The 21061-nt window shown below is 40.3% G+C and overlaps 1 long non-coding RNA gene across 1 annotated transcript; it reads left to right on the forward strand.

The window, feature by feature from the left end:
• Nucleotides 1-385: 385 nt before the first annotated feature.
• On the forward strand, nt 386-12115 carry LOC111839430 (uncharacterized). The gene is made up of 3 exons (XR_002837094.2): nt 386-568; nt 1134-1194; nt 11861-12115. It is a non-coding gene; the product is annotated as an uncharacterized lncRNA (long non-coding RNA).
• Nucleotides 12116-21061: the final 8946 nt, after the last annotated feature.

A 21061-nucleotide genomic window follows, 5' to 3' on the forward strand; every position in this document is an offset into this window, starting at 1 on the left:
AGTATTATTGATATGATTTAAGCATTAAGACAAGCATTTTCTTCATTGGACAATCTGATTCCATCATGGCCTGATCTCTTAAACACTAAAATTATGATTTCTGCTGAACTCGGGAAACAGAGCTAGCCAAGTGTCTCAGTTTTTCAGATTCACACTAGGAATGCATTTGGCATTTTATTTTATACTTCTTTGCTGAATTGATATGTATTTTATTTATTATATGCTTGAATAGGTGTTAAATTCTTAACAGCAATCATAACATTATTTAAGCAGCACATACGCATAATACCTTAAAATCTAGGCTGTGTACAGAGTATAGCTAAATGATTAACAGGAAAGACTTTGTACTTTACTTTTAAATGTGTCTTTTCTGTGGCGTTCATTAGTACCCTATGTTAAGCACAAGCATTAGAATTTCTCACTGTAAGGAACAGTAAAATTGAAGAAAGACAAGTATTAATTGCATTAAGTTGTTATCTGTAATAGTTACAGTGATGAAAACTGCAAGGTAACTTGTTTCAGATCGAGGATTTGCAGCAGGAAAAGTCCAGTTGTCCATGGAGTGAAGGTCAGTGAAGACTGTCTCATTATCCAGTGCAAGAGTGTTCAATCCATTGATTTTTAAATCACTAGGCATAATTTAAAGATTCAATTGAAAAACTGGAACTGAAGGTCTCTGCAAATTTGGACAGTAAGGCGTTTGACATCAGTCCGTGTTTTCTGTGTACTTTGGGCAATGGATGATATCAAAATATTTGCATGCAGACGATTTTGTCCAACGTGACGTATAAGTGAGGGCAGCTTGGGGACAGAGAGCAGGGTCGGCCAATGTAACTGGAGTGCCATCTTCTCGAGCTCATTGTGGCAGCACTGACAAGCAGACTGACAGCCATCATCAATCTGCTTGGGCATTACAGCTTTGACTGTGCTTCACTGGACGGCCAGAAACATAGAAATTTAGCTACAACACTGTCTAAACTGTCTAAACTGGAAGGCATCAAAAGTCTGATAGGTGTGCAGTGTCTCTGTCAGTAGTTCTGTGGCCTTCAGGACTTCCAGGGTTCAGTTCCTGTCCCAACTGCGTCTGTGTGGAGTTTATATGTTCTCTGTGTGTTTCTGCCTTTTTCCTCCAGGTCGTCCAGTGTCTGTCCAAGACATGCCGCAAGGTGACCCAGTGTCTCTGAAATGCCCATAGTAGGTGACTGAGCGTGTGTGACCTGTGATAGACAGGCTTCCCAGCCAGAATGTCCCCTTTTCCTACTATAAACAGTTATAGAAGTAAATGAATGAATGATTAGCAAAGTATTTTCACAATGAATCTAGTAATAATAATAATAATAATTATCGATGCCACCTGTTGGGGCACCCAGGGAGCTTGGGGTTAAGGGCCGTGCTCAAGGATCCATAGAGGTGCTTAGGCTGGGTTTGAACCGGCGACCTTGTGATTATAGGCACACAGGCTTAGCCCACTGGGCGTATCCCTTAATGTGAATTTAGTACATTGCTTTCAAATGTCAAAATAGATATCTTGAGTATAATCAAAGAACAGGTATATCATAGATAAAAATGAATGGTCATCGCTGGAGGTGGAAAGTTCAGGGCCGGAAGATTTTGCCAAGATTTTGTTCCAACCAACCAATTGAGTTACATTCACAGGGTGCGCATCTGGCTGGTTGGAACAAAATCTTGGACTGGACTTATACTTTCTGGACCTGAACTTTCCACCTCTGGTCATCTCTTTCATTTGCTGGCCCTTAATTGTGTCGATTTTTTAGGTACTTCCACGACAGATGCCTCACAGCAGTGTCCTTCTCTTTTAAACTACAGCAAATTGAAAGATTTATTTGTGGAAGGAAAGTCCAATAAAATCTAAGTATAATATAGAAAGACCCTTTTTGACTCTGTTTCCAGTTACAGAAAACCATTAGTTCATGGCTCAATTAATCAGGAGTGGCCAGTAGTGGTTTGCTCCAAAGGTTATGTGGAGGTAACGGAAGGACTCGTATCTTTATCACCAAGCTTATCTTTGACTCTCTGGAAAGTCCTGATGGCTTTTCATCTCCAGTACATCATTACTAATCCCAACACAGAAGCTTTGGCTGGACCGAGTGCAAACAAGGGAGAGGAAGAGAGATATCAGGTCAAAACTGTAGAGAATAAGGTTAGAATAGACCTGTAACATAAATATCACTGATTATGGCCTCAGTTTGGATCAAATATAGCGGCATGAAAGGTGAGAGGCGGAGAATGAGAAAGACTATCTAGTTCGGGTTGTTGGACTATTGGCACAAGGCTGAAAAGAATGACACCTCAGATAAGATTGTTTAATAAATGCAGAACTTGGTCTGCATTTATTGCTTGTCTTGGTATGTCTTTTACGAGTCGTCAAATCAGCTGAAAAAGCTCACAGCTTGTTTGATTGTTGGACAAAGGCTGGCCATTCTTCAGCTTTTTGCATGAACGTTCAGTAAGATGTGTTGCATGTCTTGTTCCTCCGGGATTAAGTCATCAGTGGTGATACATTCATTTGTGCGCCAGGCGCCCGAACCCAGCACAAGTCGCAGTCTTACATCTGGGTTCCTAAAGCAGCAGTTCAGCAGCATGCTATTCCAGGGCACAGGATTAGAACCTGCAGCTTTCTGGATCCAGTTCATTTCCTTAAGCTTAACTTGAGTCTGCAGCCGACGGTAACTTTCGAAATCACACCCATTTCTCAAGGTGACATTGCCTTTTCTCTGGCTTTGCCTGCTGTGTTAAAGCTTCACCTTGCAGTAGTTTGCAGACATAGTGATGCGGCAGACAAAGAATGTAACTTTTGACTGGATGCATTCTGTCACACCTTGACATGATATATATTACTTCGGCTATTACTCTTAGTCAAATACCACTACAACAGTATCCTGGTCCTACTAAGATTTTAGAAACATGTAAGACGCATGTTCATTCATGTCATAGCAATATAAATCATTCTTGATTTTTGAGGGTGCATTTATTCATTTACGAGTGCATTTATTTCCATTTTTGTCCACTTTGGTAAATCAGACACAATTGTAATCTCTAACAGAGGCTTGGCCAGATGCAACTACTCTACCTCTGTATCCAACTGGCACAATCTCTACATGATGACAATGGCAGTGGCTGTGAAAGTGGCAGTAAACGGCAGGCTGGGAAAGCACTGGAATGAGATTTTTCTTATGATCAGCCTTTAATCAGACAAGTCCTTCCCTGATTTATGTATTCAGTGGTTATTCGTGACACTTTCATATGTCGAGATCCTATTGCTCCATTCAGACACACATTCTGGTTGTTAAATTAAAAGAAAGAGCACATATTGGTGTTTCTGGTGCCCTGAATGCAATGCGTCTCTTTTACTTTGAGTTCCATGGGCCCAAAGTTGGAAATGAGTGCAACGTGGTCAACATCACACATCATTTTAAGCACAAGGCTGTGGAGACCCAGATGAAGAATCACATTGGCTCAAAATCCATTACTTACCCTCTAAACCTCCGAGCACCTTCCTCCTGCTGTTTCTGAAATACTCGTCATCGGAGCAGAGCCCTGAGCTGTTATGCTTTTGCATATATTAATATTTTAGCGTCGGAGGGTACGGCCAGCTGTTGCCAGGCAGATTTGTCTGCTGTCTGCCATTGCTGGGTCACAGTCACTAATCTAGATACAAGCTCCCAGTCTTAGGAAATCGTCAACAATGCACGATGATGTGTATGAAGGTAAATTCACTCAGGAAAATTATTCTTCATATGAATGGCATAAGACAAAAATATCATGCAAAGAGTACGTAAAAACGTGACTGACGAATTAACTGATGTGAAACAGGACTTGTCATTGATAAAACACTATAAGGCACAAGTGCACAAGTGCATTTCAGATTAAGCTGTATAGCCATACACCTTTCCAAGCTACAACAGACACAGTGGTAGATTCTCGCCTTCGTGAGCCGCATTCCACACTGTCTACAGGTCTGACCAGCATCTATCATTACCTTTGACCAAAGATTGTTTCTGGACCATTTTTTAACCATTTTAAACAAAATAGAGTTATGTTGGGCCAGCATTCATCTTATATGTATGTTCAATAATACATATTGCCTACATAAGGTCATTACTGGATGAGGAACTCAAAGTACTAGGATATGTCTGTTTAATAAAATATCACCGCTTGGCTTTGCACAAAATTCTGCCTGAAAAATATATATTTAAAACAATATTCTTTCCTTGCTTTCAAGTACATTTTTCTTTTAGTTCTGCTGGCAACACCTGATTAATGTAAATATCAACAAATTATATTTCCATGACATTTCAAGCTTTTTGGCCTGAGACAGTGTAGTTTTTGGGGTTGGTTTTGACATGCAGTGAAAAACACTGTCGTCTGATTGTGATCCTTTCAGTCCAATTGTGCAGTGAAGCTTCGCAGTTCTGATTGTGCTGGTCAATGTGCTCGTTCTGTGACTTCATGCCCCGAAGACTGAGTCTAGACACTAGGCAGCTGAGCTGGCCTGCTGACCTACATCCCGCAGTTATTCTACACTGCGCTTCCGTGAAGGGGGGGGGGGGGGGGCACGACATTGCAGGGGCACAGACAGGGAGGAGAGAGTATGGCAAAGCGAGGGAGGGAGAGGAGGGGGGAGGGGGGATGAAAAGCGAGTAGGAGAGAGGGAAAGAGAGAATAAGAGAGGCAGGAAAGAGAGCGAGCAGATAAAGAGGCAAATGCGGGAATGTGAAGTAACGGTTACTGGAGCTTAGAGGGCAATCGCCATGTGCACCACAAAAAAATGCCGTAATAAAACTACAGTGTTGAAAAACAGCAATAAAGTAACAGATAAGAAGAAGCATGAATGCACTGCTGGGTCAAACATGATGGAGTGACAGTTGAGACTGATGGCAATCCCTAAACGGGCACAGCTTCATGTTAAGGCCGCTTATCGGTAAATGTCATATCCAGCCATTCAGACCCTTTCCCTTGTTTTCATTCTTCACTGTGTGACTTTCTGCGTATTCAAATCATGCAGCTGCTCTTTGATGCCAGAGCAGGTGTCAAACACAATGGAGACACTTGGCTGATAACAGCCCATCATTTTGTTTTCGAATTTCACGTCCGCCGGGGCGTTTCTGCTAATCAGCAGTCTCAAAGCGGCTGCCTGTCTGAACACACGGACGCGATTCTGCTCGCATTCCTCCAGACGGCGACCGGCTGCATTACGTAGACCCCGTCTAACTTTGTTCTGGGTGAAACTTCGTCAAACCCCTGATATGCTCCTGGTTCTGTCATCCTCCTTCAGTCTGGCTGCGTAGAAGCTGAACCGAACACATTTTGACATCCTCTTCTACACAATTCCGGAGAGGCATCTCCGAACTTCAACTGTCTTGTTTAGACCAAAATCATAACTTTCAGTAATTGCTTTCAAAATATCAGACTGTAAAGGAACTGTGTGTTTTGACATGAATTACAACACTTTGAATTCAACTCTGGATTCTGCTTGCATTTGCCCCTTAACTATACAGTTTCCATAGTTTTTCTTTTTTTTTGCAATTCTCAGGGGCCAAATAACAACTGGCTGTAGATCAAGTGATACAGTTGTCTGAAATGATTATTTTGAATATCCTTTTACTGTGCATATATTTAATCCATACATCCATTCATATTCCGACCCCTTATCCCAGTACATGACTTGAGAGAACCTGAACCCTATCCCAGGAAGCAGAGGGCACACCGCAGGGGAACAATCTGGATAGAATGTCTGTCCACAGAAAGGGCACAATCACTTACACAATCACTTATTATGGAGCTATTTAGACACGACACCAGAGTTGTGAGGCAATGGTGCTACCCACTGAGTCTATATGAAATTACACACAAAACAAAATATCATTAACATTTTTCATTCGACATGTAGGTTCATTTCACAAGTTGTTTAGAAGCAGCATAACACTTTTGTCAGACTATAAATATAAATATATTGCTCTATATTACATATTTTATGTATGTAATATGGAAAAATATATTTATAGTTTTTAGATATTTATATATTTATTTGGGTGTATATACTAACCATAACTTCATCGAATGTGTGTATGATAAGAATTGCTGGTTAATAAAAACCTCTAATCTTCCTTCTAGACTTTGGATTAATAGTGGGGGTGGGTCAAACATGCTCCCCTAGTCCATGCATACAATCCAAATTTCAAGATTAAAACTACTTAACACGGTGAGCGTTCAGGGCAGTAAGAGGATATGTTAACAAGACAGGTCCCATTTGGCTGATTGCAGCCATCATTTCATCCATCGACTGGTTTCAGAAGTTGCAAAATGTGTTTGGAACATAAGTCACTCTTTGATTTCAAGAAACAGGTTTGTACTTTATCAAATGGACAAAAGCATTTTGTAGTAATGGAAATGCTATTCCTCACAATTTTTAATGATCGCTTTTTGTTTGCAAATAGAGTATTAGATAGTGATAATCAAAAAATTAACTAGCAAGTAGCTCTTTATAAAAACGACAGCATGTAATCTTTCCTTTGTTCCTGTGAATTTGAAGTTGTAAATAATCGTCAAATAATGAAATCTGTGTTGGCTGCGGCCTGTCATCCTTTCTCCGTTCTTGTCATAGTAAGACGTACATGTTACTCCCAGTACCTCATCATACCCGGATCTTTCTTGACAGGCCTCTCAAAAGGCGCTGTTACATTAATATTAGTGGAGTCTCAAATATACGTGGCTTATCTACACAAACAAACGGCCGCTTCCGTAGTCGTCTTGGTGACTTCGGTTGACAGCTCTGTGTCATTCTGCTACGTTAAGATTTAAGGTACTGGTTCAGGTTTTTTTTTTTGTTTTTTTTTTTTGGGACAACACTTATTCAACAGTGCAAACAAACTAGAACACCAAGAGTGCAGGCAAAAATCAGACAGATCAGACAGACAAAAAAAATCTAAGACGAAAAAAAGAAGCTGGGATGTCACAATAAGACAGCAATGTCTTTATGTAATCAAAATTATACCAAATATATAAGTCCAAGAGTAAGAGGTGTCAGTCCTACTGTACATCATCTAAATACATAGTGGCTTTTGGATATCTGATGATTACAATATTTTGTATGTTATGTTGTTATGCTTATGTCATATGTTTCCTTCATACATGGTAAATGTCGTGATTATTTCTTATACGTTTATATGCTACACGTCCCGCTTCTTTTTAGGGCATCTCCATCAGGAGCTAACAATTGGTGTCTGCAGTGTAAAGTACAACCACTGCACCCCGAATCCCCAGAATTAGCAAAAAGAAAACAGGGAAATCTGGAGAACAGATTTAGTACATTCAGGAAATATAGCTATCGGCACTCTAGTTTCCATAGAGATTAATAGGATTAAGTTATTACCTAAAAAAAATCATTTTCTTGCCTTAACATTCTTCCTCACTTTTGATACATTAGATTTATACAGATATATATAACAAAGTGATGAGCGGAGCGTTGGCGACGTGGGGAGACTGAGAAGTTATACTTTATTTTCATTATATTACATGTGTTTTGACAGTAAAACAGTGAGAGAATACAAAATTGCGCTTCCATTTTTTATTTCCCACTGCCAGGATGATGACCTAATGTTTCCATATTCGTAGAAACCTAACAATAAAATCTTCTAACACATTTTTATAGAATGCATCCCCGTGTTCTTCTTCCTGGCCATTAGCAAACATTAGCAAAATCTGCTACCCAAACTCTTCATTTGGACGGCATCTCCGCGCGCCAGTTCATCACCCGTTCAGAGGAATACATAGCTGTTTCATTGGGGGGGGCTGGATCTTGGCGATCACTGTGGCTGCTGTCACCGCACAGGCGTGAATGCCATCTATGCACGACAAGTCGTCCCCTAGTGCTCTAATGAAGAAAGCATGAGACAGATAGCAGAAGTCCATCATTCCTGTGACAAGCCTCCTTACCCCAGTGGGTACCAGCACAGAGAACATGTCTGCTTTCAACAGCGTACATTTGTACGAATTTCTTCTGTATATTGTAAGCAATTATTTATTTATCTATTGTAAAAGGCTCATGGGTTGCCTCAGAAATATATGTATGAATATTTTTAGATGTTGTAGCAGTAAAAAAAATCGTCCGCCCCCCCCCCCTACCTGCCCCCTTCCAATGCACCTCTGAGGTATTTTTAATTCTCATATCAATGTAAAATGAAGGTCACTTATTTTGGTTCTTTGTAAGCATAACAATTATATTAAATCATTCTGTATTGCTGAGATTTCTGAGCTTGAGATCAAAAAAGCCAATAACTTAATCAATGCATAAATGTAAGTGATAATTATTGATCTCAAGAAATTTTCTCTCACACTTTCAATCAGTTGCATTCTTTAACAAAACTTAGCACGCAATAATATTCATTTATGTCATAGGAATGAAATAAATCATAGGAACAAATAAATCATATTGACTCTGTACACCATATAAAAAATGCAGAAATTAATAAATAAATGTGCAGAGAGCAACAAAAGTCTGTGGGAAGTTTCATCATCAGCTCTTATCCTTGGCTGTTTTTTCCGCAATAGGATCCATCTGGGACTGTCCCCAAGCCTTCATTGTAGAGATGATCTGACAAAACCCCAGCTAATACAGAGGTAGAAGAATAGAGAGCAGACAGATTGGGAGGAAGAGAGGAAGAGAAAATAAGCCAAATGTCCAAAGCCACACCTGCTGCCTAAGAGATTGCCCCTTTGCTATCTTAGTGATGACTTTTTGGTGACTTAATTGTCCAGTTTTGGGCCAGGTTGGAAGCCTGATTTTCTGAAGACATCTTTCCGTAAGTGATCCGTTGCAAGGCCTACTCAAAGTGAATTACATTTCGAGAGTATTTGCTGGACACAAATTACCCTCATTTTCAAAATAATCTCTTGACATGCTAAGGTGACGGGTATTTCCAGGTTGCCCCATGGTCCCAGTGGACCAAAGGCTATGGAATTATGACAAAATGGCACAATATATGTCCATCAATGGTCAGTGACAGAATTTTTTAGGGATAGTTCCTTCCATGCAGTATTTATAGCAAATGCACGAAATGCCCTGAGAAATAACAAAGAATACTTCAACAGTTATCCAAGAGCTTCACTCAAAATGCATCAGGCAAAATGGTCATGTGACCAAACTCTAATAGGTCATTGTGGATATTAAAGCTTAATAAAATCTCTCACTGAAGCAAACCACTAAACCACCACACCACCCCCGCCACTACTAATTCATAGCCAATGCAAAAGACTGAAAGAATGTCATATAAGTGAAAATAATAGTCACCTCTTCATGTCTGTATGGATCCACTTTTGCTTCTGGCATCTGATGTTCATCGCACGTCAAAATTAGATGCACTATAGCAGTCTATCTATATACACGGTTCATATAATCTTTTCTGTTTCTGAATAAAAATATAAATACAATCTACTCTTTATTAATTCACTCTTGAACTTAAAATGACAAATAATATACTCCAGCTAATGTCCTCATCGAATGTAATTTAAAATGTTTGAAAATTTGAATAAATAGATTAAAATATAAACAAAGATCTTTTATAACTTTACTTATTTAAAAAGTATTTAAATCGGCCTATAAAACAATAAATGATAAAGTTAATACTGCCCCGATTACTTTTGTTTAAATAAGTACTGATAAGTCTTTCAAAGCATTGCAACTCACTTACCATGAATGGCCAAAATTTATATTATTATTGTTTGTATATTTATATATAACATAGAGGACAGCCGTTTAACAGATAGTGTCTGTCTTTTCAAGGTGACACAATGGAGATCCTTGAGGGCTTTCATTCAATTCTATTTGGATTGAAATTATGATGAAGTACTTTTTTTCTGAAATTGCTCGTGTCACTTGTGGTATCTTCCTGCAAATTTCTCAAGTGTATTTTGTTCCTCACTAGGACAGCCCCAGACACCTTGCCAATGTTATTTTTACTGGCTTGGAAGCTCATATGATTTATAATTCTTTGTCACGCTTTTCTCAAAGAAAAATGGAAAAAAGAGAAAAAAATGTTAAACATGTTTAATAGAGAATTCAGCAAGGCCCACCATGACAAGCAATGACCTTAGACAATTCAGTTATTCCCTACGCAGAGGTAAATGCACAGATGACAAAGTGGTTTGTGCTGACTCTGATATTATAATCTGATTATGAAATGGAACGTTAAGAATTTAGGGTGCCGTGATGGTTCTGTGGGTAGCACAGTAGATTCACACCTCCAGGGCTGGGATTTGGGAACCTGACCCCCCAATCCATGTGAGTGGGGGTCTGCATGTTTCCGCTCTTTGTCCTTGTACATCCACAGTATATAAACGTGCAGCTAGGTGAGCTGGTGGCTCTGTATCGCACACAAGGTGCCCTGTAATGGACCAGGCATCCCAACCAGTGTCTCCGCTGCCTCCTTGTACTCCAGGTTCTATTTAAGGTTTTTAGCTGGCCTCTGCTACTGTCTGTTCTGGTGAATATTCATTTGCACGTGGTGCATATTCATTGCATTGCATCGTGCACATGTATATTGTACAAAAAAGCAGATCAAATGTCTGCCTTAATAATCACGCGTTTTTGCACATGCAACGAGCTCTGACAGTGTAACTAAACAAACTACTCACCACCCATTCCCACATATAAGTACAGCTTAGTTTCATAATTATTTTTGCACGTACGGCCGGCATTCCATCTCATAAAATGGAAAAAAACAAGACAACCTAATATGAAACTGAAGGAGCAACAGTTATAAAAAGCAGTTCTGAGCCGGCTGCACTAATTTGCTATAAAAATAATTGGTATGCAGGTTATGGATAATATGGTACATCTTTCCTTGTCCTGTTATGCACACACCTGCCAGTTACTGGTGAAAAAGAGCCCATGAATGTACTGGCTGGAAGCAAAGGGCTATGCATCAGAGACCAAGTGTCCCACTTTCTTTGCACTAAGAACTTAGCTGATTATATTTGGCCTAATATTTCCCTGCTCCATTCAATACCAGGGCACAGTTGTGTACAAAAGTGCTTCTCCTCCAAACATTTATTTTCCCATTGTTTCGTCTCATTCTATTTCAGGATGATATGAATTGGTTTCGGAGGAAAATAACACAGAAGTTACATGGGTCATCTGTTGAAATCTATGCCACCCAAAGTTTAAGGTTCCAAGAAAGGTTTGAGATTCTGGGATTTAATGGGAGGGAGATGGCCCTCTGAATCCAGCTTGTTCTGCAGCTACTAGAGATACAGTTTGCTCCTTGATCTTATGTTTTCAGCACCTCAGACCTTTCATTGGTATCAGCTGTATGCAAGTTTGATGTTAATAGAAATAGTCTAGCAGTAATATGAGATGTTTAAATGCATGTACTCCTCACTATAATGACCTTTTTACCGTTGCACCTGAGGCTAGCACTGGTCTCTGCATCCATCCATCCATCCATCCATCCAATCATTTTCAATAACCACTTGGTGTCAGGGAGCCTGGATCTTCGTTCAGGAAGCAGGGAACACATGCATTGAATAATCTGGACAGGATTCCCATTTTCTCTGTATATAAACACTTTTCATTCATTCATTTTATTTGCATTTTACTGATGTATAGTAACATAAAATGATATAGTAAATACCACTAAGCATTCCTGCTGGTGACACTGTAACACTCTATTTATATTGCAGTAAAAATACCATTCATAACACAAAAATCCCTCAGATTCTATTTCTAAGTTTGCCATTTGTTTACTGTGTTTGTTTGCCAAGTGTTTGGTTACAGTGTAGCCACTGATATTAGATTCCTGCCATATTTATGCAAATTTTTTGTACTTTGGCAAATTTACAGGTAGAAGGCGAAGTGTCATCATGGAAGAAACTAGACTACAGCATCTTTGAGTGGATAAAATTCCAGATGACAGGACACAAAGCCCTGTCATTACTGGAGACAACTGTCATAGTTATCCTTTTTGCTACATCTATGGGAAGGGTGATGGAGATTCAAAGCTACAATTACATCTGGATTCAGAGCAAATAGACAGCGACACTCAGGCTTTCAGCTTCGTGTTTGTTTTGGATGAAATACTTTATTTAAAAGGCTATCGGTGGCTTCGATTAGGGGAGTGGCACCGTGGTGCAGTGCTTGGCGCTGTTGCCTCTCACGTCTGGCACCAGCATGTCACTCCCCAGCCCGGTTCCATGTGTGTGGGGCTTGCATGTTCTCCACCGTGGTGTCATGGGGCTTCCTCTCCGTACTCTGGTTTCCCACCGCAGTCCAAAAATATGCTGAGGTTAGTTGGCGCTACCCATTGGCCGTGAGTGACTGGTGTGTCAGTGTGCCCTGCAATGGGTTGATGCCCCATCCTGGGTTGTTCCCTACCTTGTACCTATAGGGTCCAGACCCCACAACCCTGAATAGGATAAGCAGTTACAGAAAAAGGATGGATGGAACTTCATTGAATGGGTATGGTGCACAGGCTCAGTGGGTAGCAATGATGTCTCACACCTTCAGGGTTGGGGGGCTGTAATTGTAACTGTACCTTGTGGAATTTACATCTTTTTCTCATGTTTTCTTCAAGTACTCCAGTTTCCTCCCACAGTTCACCGACATGCAGCTAATTGGTATCTCTAAATTGCTGTATTATGTGTAAGTGTGTGTGCATGCGCCCTGCGATGAACTGGTATCCCATAACCCCTTGCAATCCTGCCCAGGATAAACAGTTGGAAGATGGATGGTGTAGTGCAGACATTACTTTGAATAAATAATCACACTCACACGCACACACACATACACACACACACACGCACATGTAGGGTATACATATTCTTATGGGGACCGCTCATTCATTTCAATGGGAAAAATGCTAACGCTAACTATGACAACCTCAACCCCTACCCTGCCCTAACCATAACCATAAGTAACCAAACAAAATACAAGAGTTTTTGCATTTTTAGTTTTTTCATAGCAGTCACCGATTTTTATAAAATAGAGTTTTCCCTTATGGGGACCAGGAAACCGGTCCCCATAAGGGAAAAAAAACGGATATTTATCACGTTATGGGGACATTTTGTCCCCATAAGGATAGGTAAACCCGCTCGCACACACACACACATACACATATATATATATATATATATATATATATATATATATATATATATATATATAAAATATAAAATCTGTGTTTTTATAATACAAATTTGTCAGTCAGAGCAGTACATTTGCAGTCCCATTTCCACACCTCAGTCTGGTCATTACATCATTGTTATGAGGCAGCCCATTCATTCAGCCACAGGAAGAAATAGATGAAAAAATAGGTCATTGGCAATAAGCTGCAGGCAATATGTTTATGTAGGTTCTCCATTCCCTCTGTGTTCCCATTCTGTTTTATTGCCTCAGGTTGAAAGCACGGTGGAAAACAGCCACCGCGATTTGTGAACCTCAAGGTTCCAGTCAGTAAATGGTCATTGCTAAACAGCTATTTCCCTTCTTTTTAATTTGGTCTGTGGAATGAATGTTGAAGTAATAATTGGCCTGGTGTCTGTGATGTTAAACCATTGCACTGGTCAGTCCAAGTTGATCAAAACATTTAAATCAACATGTCCTCAGATGTAACTTTAACTAGTGGTAATAAAAAAATCTGAAACGCAAATGAAATGAACAGAATCATAATTTTTCTTTCAAATACAGAAATGATTTATCCAAAACAAGCATATTCAATTAATATACTTTGTATTAAAAATATTCAGATGAATATAGCAGAGAACCATTTATTTTTAAGCATAATACTGATTAATGTAACAAAACTACAAAATTAATAATCATTAGCTTTATTATGGAATGAACATCAGAAGAGCGTAGAAAAAAGAATCAAAATCAAAAAATTACATCAATCCATGCAACTTACAACTGCATATCCAGGACAGTCATGGAGCCTGGAGCTTATCCTACACAGCACTGGAAGTAAGGCAGAACACCCTGGTCTGGAGATCAGTCCATCTCAGGGCTCACACATTCACGCACTGTTTGGACCTCCTGAATGCTGAGGCCAGCTACCTTTTCTGTGACATAGAGAACACAAGTCAAGGTTGACCTTCAGTGGTGCACTGGCAACAAGAAGCAGCCATTGATCTGGGGCGGGGTGTTGAGTTCCCTTGGAATATTTTTCCACCAATGTTTGCAGATCGATTGTAGGAGCTAATTATTGGATATTGCAATATTTCATTGATGGCCAATTGGTTGATCGTGATATACCCCCATTGCGATCAACTGGTTGGCCACCAATGAAATACTGTATAGCATTATCCATTAATCATCTTCTGAAATCATCTTGGAAACTCACCGAGATCAACCACTGGGTTGGGCACACCTGATACATAGGATACATAATGGTGGGTTGGGTAAGAAAGACTGGCCCTCACAAGATCGGCCCTCTGGGAAAATTCCCAAACTTCCCGATAGCCCGTCCATGCCTGTTGACCCTTCTTGAAATATCAGAATATTTTGTGACTTTCAGACAGGTTATAAACATTGTAGAGCCACCAATTCACATTAATGACACATCTTAATGGGATTTAACCCACATGAAACCATGTGTGGTCCAGTATTCAGCCCTGCAGAGATAAAAGTGCTATGGCACAGAACCACTGGGACCTTGTATAAGATGCTGCTGGAAAGGGTGCTGGTAGATCAAGAGAAAAGATTCATCCCTGTGGAGCAATTAAAATACCCGTGGTCACATGTGGGGAGGGGGCACTGTGCTGCAGAGGGTCCCACACTTTAGATGACATATTACACCAAGGTGCCATGACCCTTAAAGATCCCATATCACTTATTGAAAGAATAAGGATTTTTAATCTCAGGCCAAATTCCCTTTAAGGCCCTATGCAACCACCGACCTGATGTAACACTAATCTATACAATTAGTATCCAGCACGATGAGATGTGCATACTGATTCAAAATAGCTACTGCACATTGCCCAGGTTGGGGCTACATATTAATGGTTCTTCTGTTGAACAACAGGAGGTCCATTAATATTCAAAAGTAGCTGTTATTCTACCTTAGCATATAAATGGTCGGGCTGAGGACATTAACGATTATCGGTTAAATATAAGTGGGTTGGATTAAATTTAGATTTTAGCCTACTGCCTAACTATCTTAGTGTTACATAGCATAGTTAGCTAGCTTGGTGGTTGAATTAAAGTAATTTAAATAGAGCAGCTTCATTCTTAGCAGGCTAGCTACATTTCTACTGCCTTAAACTAGCTATAAAAAGCTATCCCATGAGTTTTAGTAACTCTGTTGGAGCCTGCACATGGAAAGATTTGGACTATCGTTATAAACCTCATCATATCACCAAGGCACCGAGGTCCCCTTGCAAGAATTCTGGTGGTTCTACGCCTTCCCTTAATTGGCACCGAAAGACAATGCTTTATCCCATCTTACCTCCAACAACTGGAAGTAACAACATGCACATACAGTATGAGTAAGCATACTAACGGTCTTGCTTCCCACCTGAACGGATGTCAAATCTAGAAGCTTTTGCTTTTGACACTAATGTAGCCAGTCTACTGCGGCAGCCTGTGGCAAAGCTCAAATGCTGTTCTCCCACAATGAAGGCTGAGGCCCTAACAGCATCACCTACAGGCCACGCTCCCTTAGTCAGACTTCTAGAAATGCTACAGTGTGTATTTCATGCTAGCCACCATAACATAAACAATTTATGTTATATATTTTTATATAAATGTATTTATTTTCACAGGTGCCATACCCATTAGCTATTGCCAAATTGTAATTAATTTACTAAAGCTGTTTGTTTTCCACATAGAATGGATTCATATGAGTGGTAGGACTTTAAAAAAAAATTCCCAGTAACTTTAGGGAAATTTGGAAACACATTGAACAAAAAGTTCATTTGCCCAAGATGAGGAGAGTTTAATATATTTAACTATTACATATCTATTACCTTAGGCCTCTGTTCTCAAAGAGATAACTTTGTTTATTGCGTTGTGGCAAATGTTGCAAAACTGAATATTAACAGGCATAATAAAGCGCACTGAATGAAAATGTCCATGTGTGAACAGCATTTTATTTTCCATTCCGTATTTCCAGGGAGTCTGGAGCCTATCTTAGGAAGCATGGGACTCCTTAATCCAACAACATTGTTATTATTATAATTACTATTATTGGTCTTGTTGTTAATGATTCAGTCTCGAAATTGTCACTCTACCACCCTAAAAACTCCTAAATCTTTGTTGAGCACGAGCGTGAGATTCGGATGATATATTTCAGAAAGCAGAAGCTGTGATGAAGCCAGTGCGTTTAGCGGCAGTTTCAGCGACGTGTCGCTTACCGTCCTTCTGCACAACGACGGACCGCATATCCATCCAGGGCACCGTGTGCTGAAAAGTCCTGCTCGGCTAATGGGACTCAACAGACATGTCTGCATAACTTATTATACCCGTGATACTCGATAGCGATAATAAATGTTCTTAATGTGTACTCTGGTATATAAAGTATCTCGGCTATTCAGCCAGTACAGGTACGCGGTATTGGTTTGTATACAGTGTATATGATACTCGCAAAGCATCCAAGTCGCCTAGCGTCCTATTGGATAGAACCAAAGTGACGTATATTTGTACTTGCATAGAATCATAGTGAATATACTGGATACTACGAAATGCTAAGGTAAAGTTTCATAGTTATTGGCGAAAGCGCGGTACATAAGACCGCTGAGGTCACAATCAAACTATCTACACATGAATCGTTGTCCATTAAAAACAAAACACAGTCATGAATGCGTACTGCCGCCCCCCCCCCCCCCACTTAACACTGAAATCTCAATGTCATGACATATTAATCCAAAGAATAAACAATAATACTGTTTTAGTCAAAAAAATTGTACTGCTTAATTAAAGACGACTGCAATAAAGCATGTCATTTTTATAACACTCCTTGTTAGACCAGAGTTGATTTTATCCACATTTATAACTTTCTTAATACAGATGTGATTGTTATTGTATGATAATGTTTAAGTACCCCATCAGCTTTACCAAACGTCTGTAAATCCACTAAGTTTTTACACTGATTTGTATATCAGCAATTTGCTATCAAATTGATGATAAAATCAAAAGTTTGCCCTAATAAAATTAGGCAGCCTGTTAGATAACTGCCAGGTCTGGTGGAGACAGAAACTTGGAGACCCAGAAAATGGAGATCCGGGGTTTCATTAAAAGAATCGGGCAAGCGGAGCTGGAATTCACGGTGACGGGCCCAGCAAGGTCGAAAGCCGGGGAGATCGGTCCTACAGAGGCACAGAGAACAGGGGATGAACGAGGCAGGTCCGAAGGAGACAGGAATGAGGAAGGGCAGGAGCAGGGAAGGCAGGTAGGAACCAGAACTGGAACAGAAACTGGAACCTGACCTGGAACTGAAATCGGCGCCGGCGCAGGACAAGGCTGAACCCCTAAGGTAGGTTCATGAGAGAGTAAATAATACCTCACACTGAGTCCGAGGGGATTATAAAAGGAGCGGGTCAGGTAAAGGTACTAATTGTCGGTAATTGGTCGGCTCCTCCCTGTGAGATATGACAATAACACACATGCAAGAGGCTGTGTGATAGAGAGCTGCACAAAACCTGCAACACAATACATGAAAGTTTGCTCTAATCAAAACATGTGGTCAGGTCTTTAAAGATATAAAACACCTAATTTTCAACTTATGAATAACCAAAAAACATTGGCACCATGATCACTCAGTATTTAATACATAACCCAGGCAAGCAGCATGTCATTGTCTATTTTCGGACCACATCTAAATACCCTAAAGTTTACTAGACGCTCAAACAAAGCAACGGAAACTCCAGCCACAGTCGGAATTTGACTTGGACGATACCTTGTTTACCGTCTGTGGTAGCAGTGGAAGAGGGTCACATCTAGGGCCATGTCAAGGTCAAGCTCAACGCGTTGAGTATAATATGGTTTCTTCATTTTATCCCATTACGCAGAACATGAGCTCAGGAAATCGACGCTCTTCGTAGCATCACCAAACTCTGGGTAAGTGCCGATGACCGACACTTCTAAATTAATCGCTGACTCATCTCACACGGGCAGCACCTGTCTTGCCAGAGAGAGTTCCCCTTATGAAGAGGCTGAGAACAGAATTACACAGAAGTGTGAATACATCTCAGTCAATGTGCCTCACCTGTTTTCGCTCTGCATAGAATTATGAGTGCCTTTCCACTGACACGTCTAGAATAAACATGTCAGCTTCTTTCTCAAAAGGGATTGCATTTTCCACTGCCGTTTTGTTCCTTTTCCAACTGAATATTTCTGTCAAAAATGGTGGTTTAGCAGGAGTTTGCTGCTGTTGTCAATATTCTGTTCGACTAAACATCAGTAACCTGGTTCCATATATTGTCTTGTTGTTCAAGTGCTTTTCCATTTATTCATTGTAGGTGATTGTAACGGAAATGGGAGCGATGTTATGGAAACAAAACCTGCCGTGGAAAAGGAAGGGCTGCGTACTTAATATCACAAAAAAATTCCTGATTATCCCCATCATTTTTTCATTGCATCTTTTCGAACTTCGCTCAGTCTAGCACACATCACACGCTGTTGGATGAAGCAACATCAATCTGTCAGCCGGCTGACCAGCATTTTATATTTGCTAACCATTAACATCCCCGATAACAGACTTTGCGTTCGTCACATTAAAATACCATTTGTTAAAACACCATTTGTGTGAACTGTTGAGAGCTACTTCAGCATGAATGATTCCAACAAGGACATTAAACTTGACACCTCAGGCTAAACATGGATCCCGTCTTTTCAGATGCTGACCTCTGTATTGTTCAGAAATTGGAAAGAACAAGATAACCATTAATGAGTTTTCCATCAGTCCATCCATCCATCCATCTTGTAACCACTTACCCTGGTCAGGTTTGTGGGGGAGCCTGGTTCCTATCCCAGGCAGCACAGGGAAAAGGCTGGAGTCATTATCTAATTTTACAACAGTAAAGCAAATTACTATACTGTGCAGACAGATACACGCCACCAATTTTCTGAATGTGCACTGCAAAAGGCTTTCTGATGTCCAAACTAATCAAACTAATTTATTCTCATTTTTAAAAATCACACACACATAGCAGTTATTATTATTGCCATTGATGGTAAATGTTATAAATGTATGCAACACCAGCAAGAAAAAAAAATACAGTGGTATAACTGGTTGTGAAGCTGTTACTGGGAATTTTAAGAACCCGTCAGCTTTTCAACCATTGACCACACACCTGGCAATAAAAGAGATTTTGATTGGTATTTATATAGCATATTAAAGAAAGGAGACATGTCTTTTAATCAATGTAATTCAAGAGTTGAACATTAGTGTTACTGACCATTAGTGTTGCTTGTTGTTGAAATTAACTTTTTTTGTAACATTCACTTGACCTCCCAGGTATATTTCTGAAGCCTAGGTGATTCAAAGTTAAACTGTGAATATTGAATTATATTATCAGATGATTATTCACGTCATTTCAGAGATTCACCTTATGGAAAGAAGTGCAATTTTACATTTTTCCAGTACTGGGTCTTCATTACCTATTTAAACCAAGCAGTTCAATTATTTAAAGGCAAACCTGCTCTGGGAAGGACAGTCAATCAGTATATCATCAGCGAGCTTCTAAATATGGTTGTGATGCTGAACAGAAAACCCTCTTTGAGAAAATCCCCAACTTTGAAAAGATTACAGGACATTCTGTATACTCTATATATAAATCAATCAGCCATAACATTAAAACCACTGACAGGTGCAGTGAATAACATTGATTATCTCGTTACAATGGCACCTGTCAAGGGTGCCATTATATATTAGGCAATGGAACAGTCAGTTATTGACGTTGATGTGTTGGAAGCAGGAAAAATGGGCAAGCATAAGGATCTGAGTGACTTTGACAGAGGCCAGATTTCGCGATGGCTAGGCGACTTGGTCAGAGCATCTCCAAAAAGGAAGGTCTTTTGGGCTGTTCCCAGTATGCAGTAGTCATAACCTACTAAATGTGGGCCAAGGAAGGCCACCCGGTGATCTGGTAATGGGGTCATGGGTGCCCAAGGCTCATTGATGCGTGTGGGGGCGAAGGCTCATGTGGTCCAATCCCACAGGAGAGCTACTGTAGCAGAAATTGTGTAAAGAAGTATGGGTCTGCATAGCCACGGATGCCGATCCCTGCCTACCGCCAAATGAACCTCTAATGGGCAAGTGAGTCTCAGAACTGGACGATGGAGCAAACGAGTCACGTTTTCTGTTACTTAATGTGGACAGGCAGGTGTACATGGCACCAGGATGCACTTTGGGAAGAAGGCAAGCCAGCAGAGGCTGTGTGAAGCGCTGGACAATGTTCTGCTGGGATACCTTGGGTCCCGGCATTCATGTGGATGTGACTTGGACGAGTACCACCTACCCAAACATCATTGCAGAACATGTACAGCCCTTCATGGTGTTCCGCGATGGCGGTGGCCTCTTTCGGCAGGATTATGCGCCCTGCTACACTGCAGAAATTGTTCTTGAATGTTTGTGGAACGTGGAAAAACAGTTCAAGGTGTCGAAAATTCCCCAGATATCAATCCGATCAAGCATCTGTGGGACATGCTGGACAAACAAGTCCGATCCACGGAGGCTCTACCTCGCAACTTTCAGGACTTAAAAGATCTGCTGCTAATGTCTTGGTGCCAGATACCACAGGACACCTTCAGAGGTCTTGTGGAGTCCATTCCTCGATGGGTCAGAACTGTTTTGGTGACACGATATTATGCAGGTGGTTTTAATGTTATGGCTGACCAGTGTAGGCCTTCATGTTACATGAGCATGCAATAATGTTACCTGCACGGTAATGACTGATAGTACAGCAAAAATACACAAAAAAGTAATGTGGATTCCTCTATTTCAATCAAAATCACTACATATAATGTCACTAATTTAAGGTTTTTCCCACCCATCCATTTTAAGGAACCGCTTATCCTATTCAGGGTCGTGGTAGGTCCGGAGCCTATCCC

Source organism: Paramormyrops kingsleyae, chromosome 2 (assembly GCF_048594095.1).
Source record: "Paramormyrops kingsleyae isolate MSU_618 chromosome 2, PKINGS_0.4, whole genome shotgun sequence".
In the NCBI taxonomy this organism is placed as follows: domain Eukaryota; kingdom Metazoa; phylum Chordata; class Actinopteri; order Osteoglossiformes; family Mormyridae; genus Paramormyrops; species Paramormyrops kingsleyae.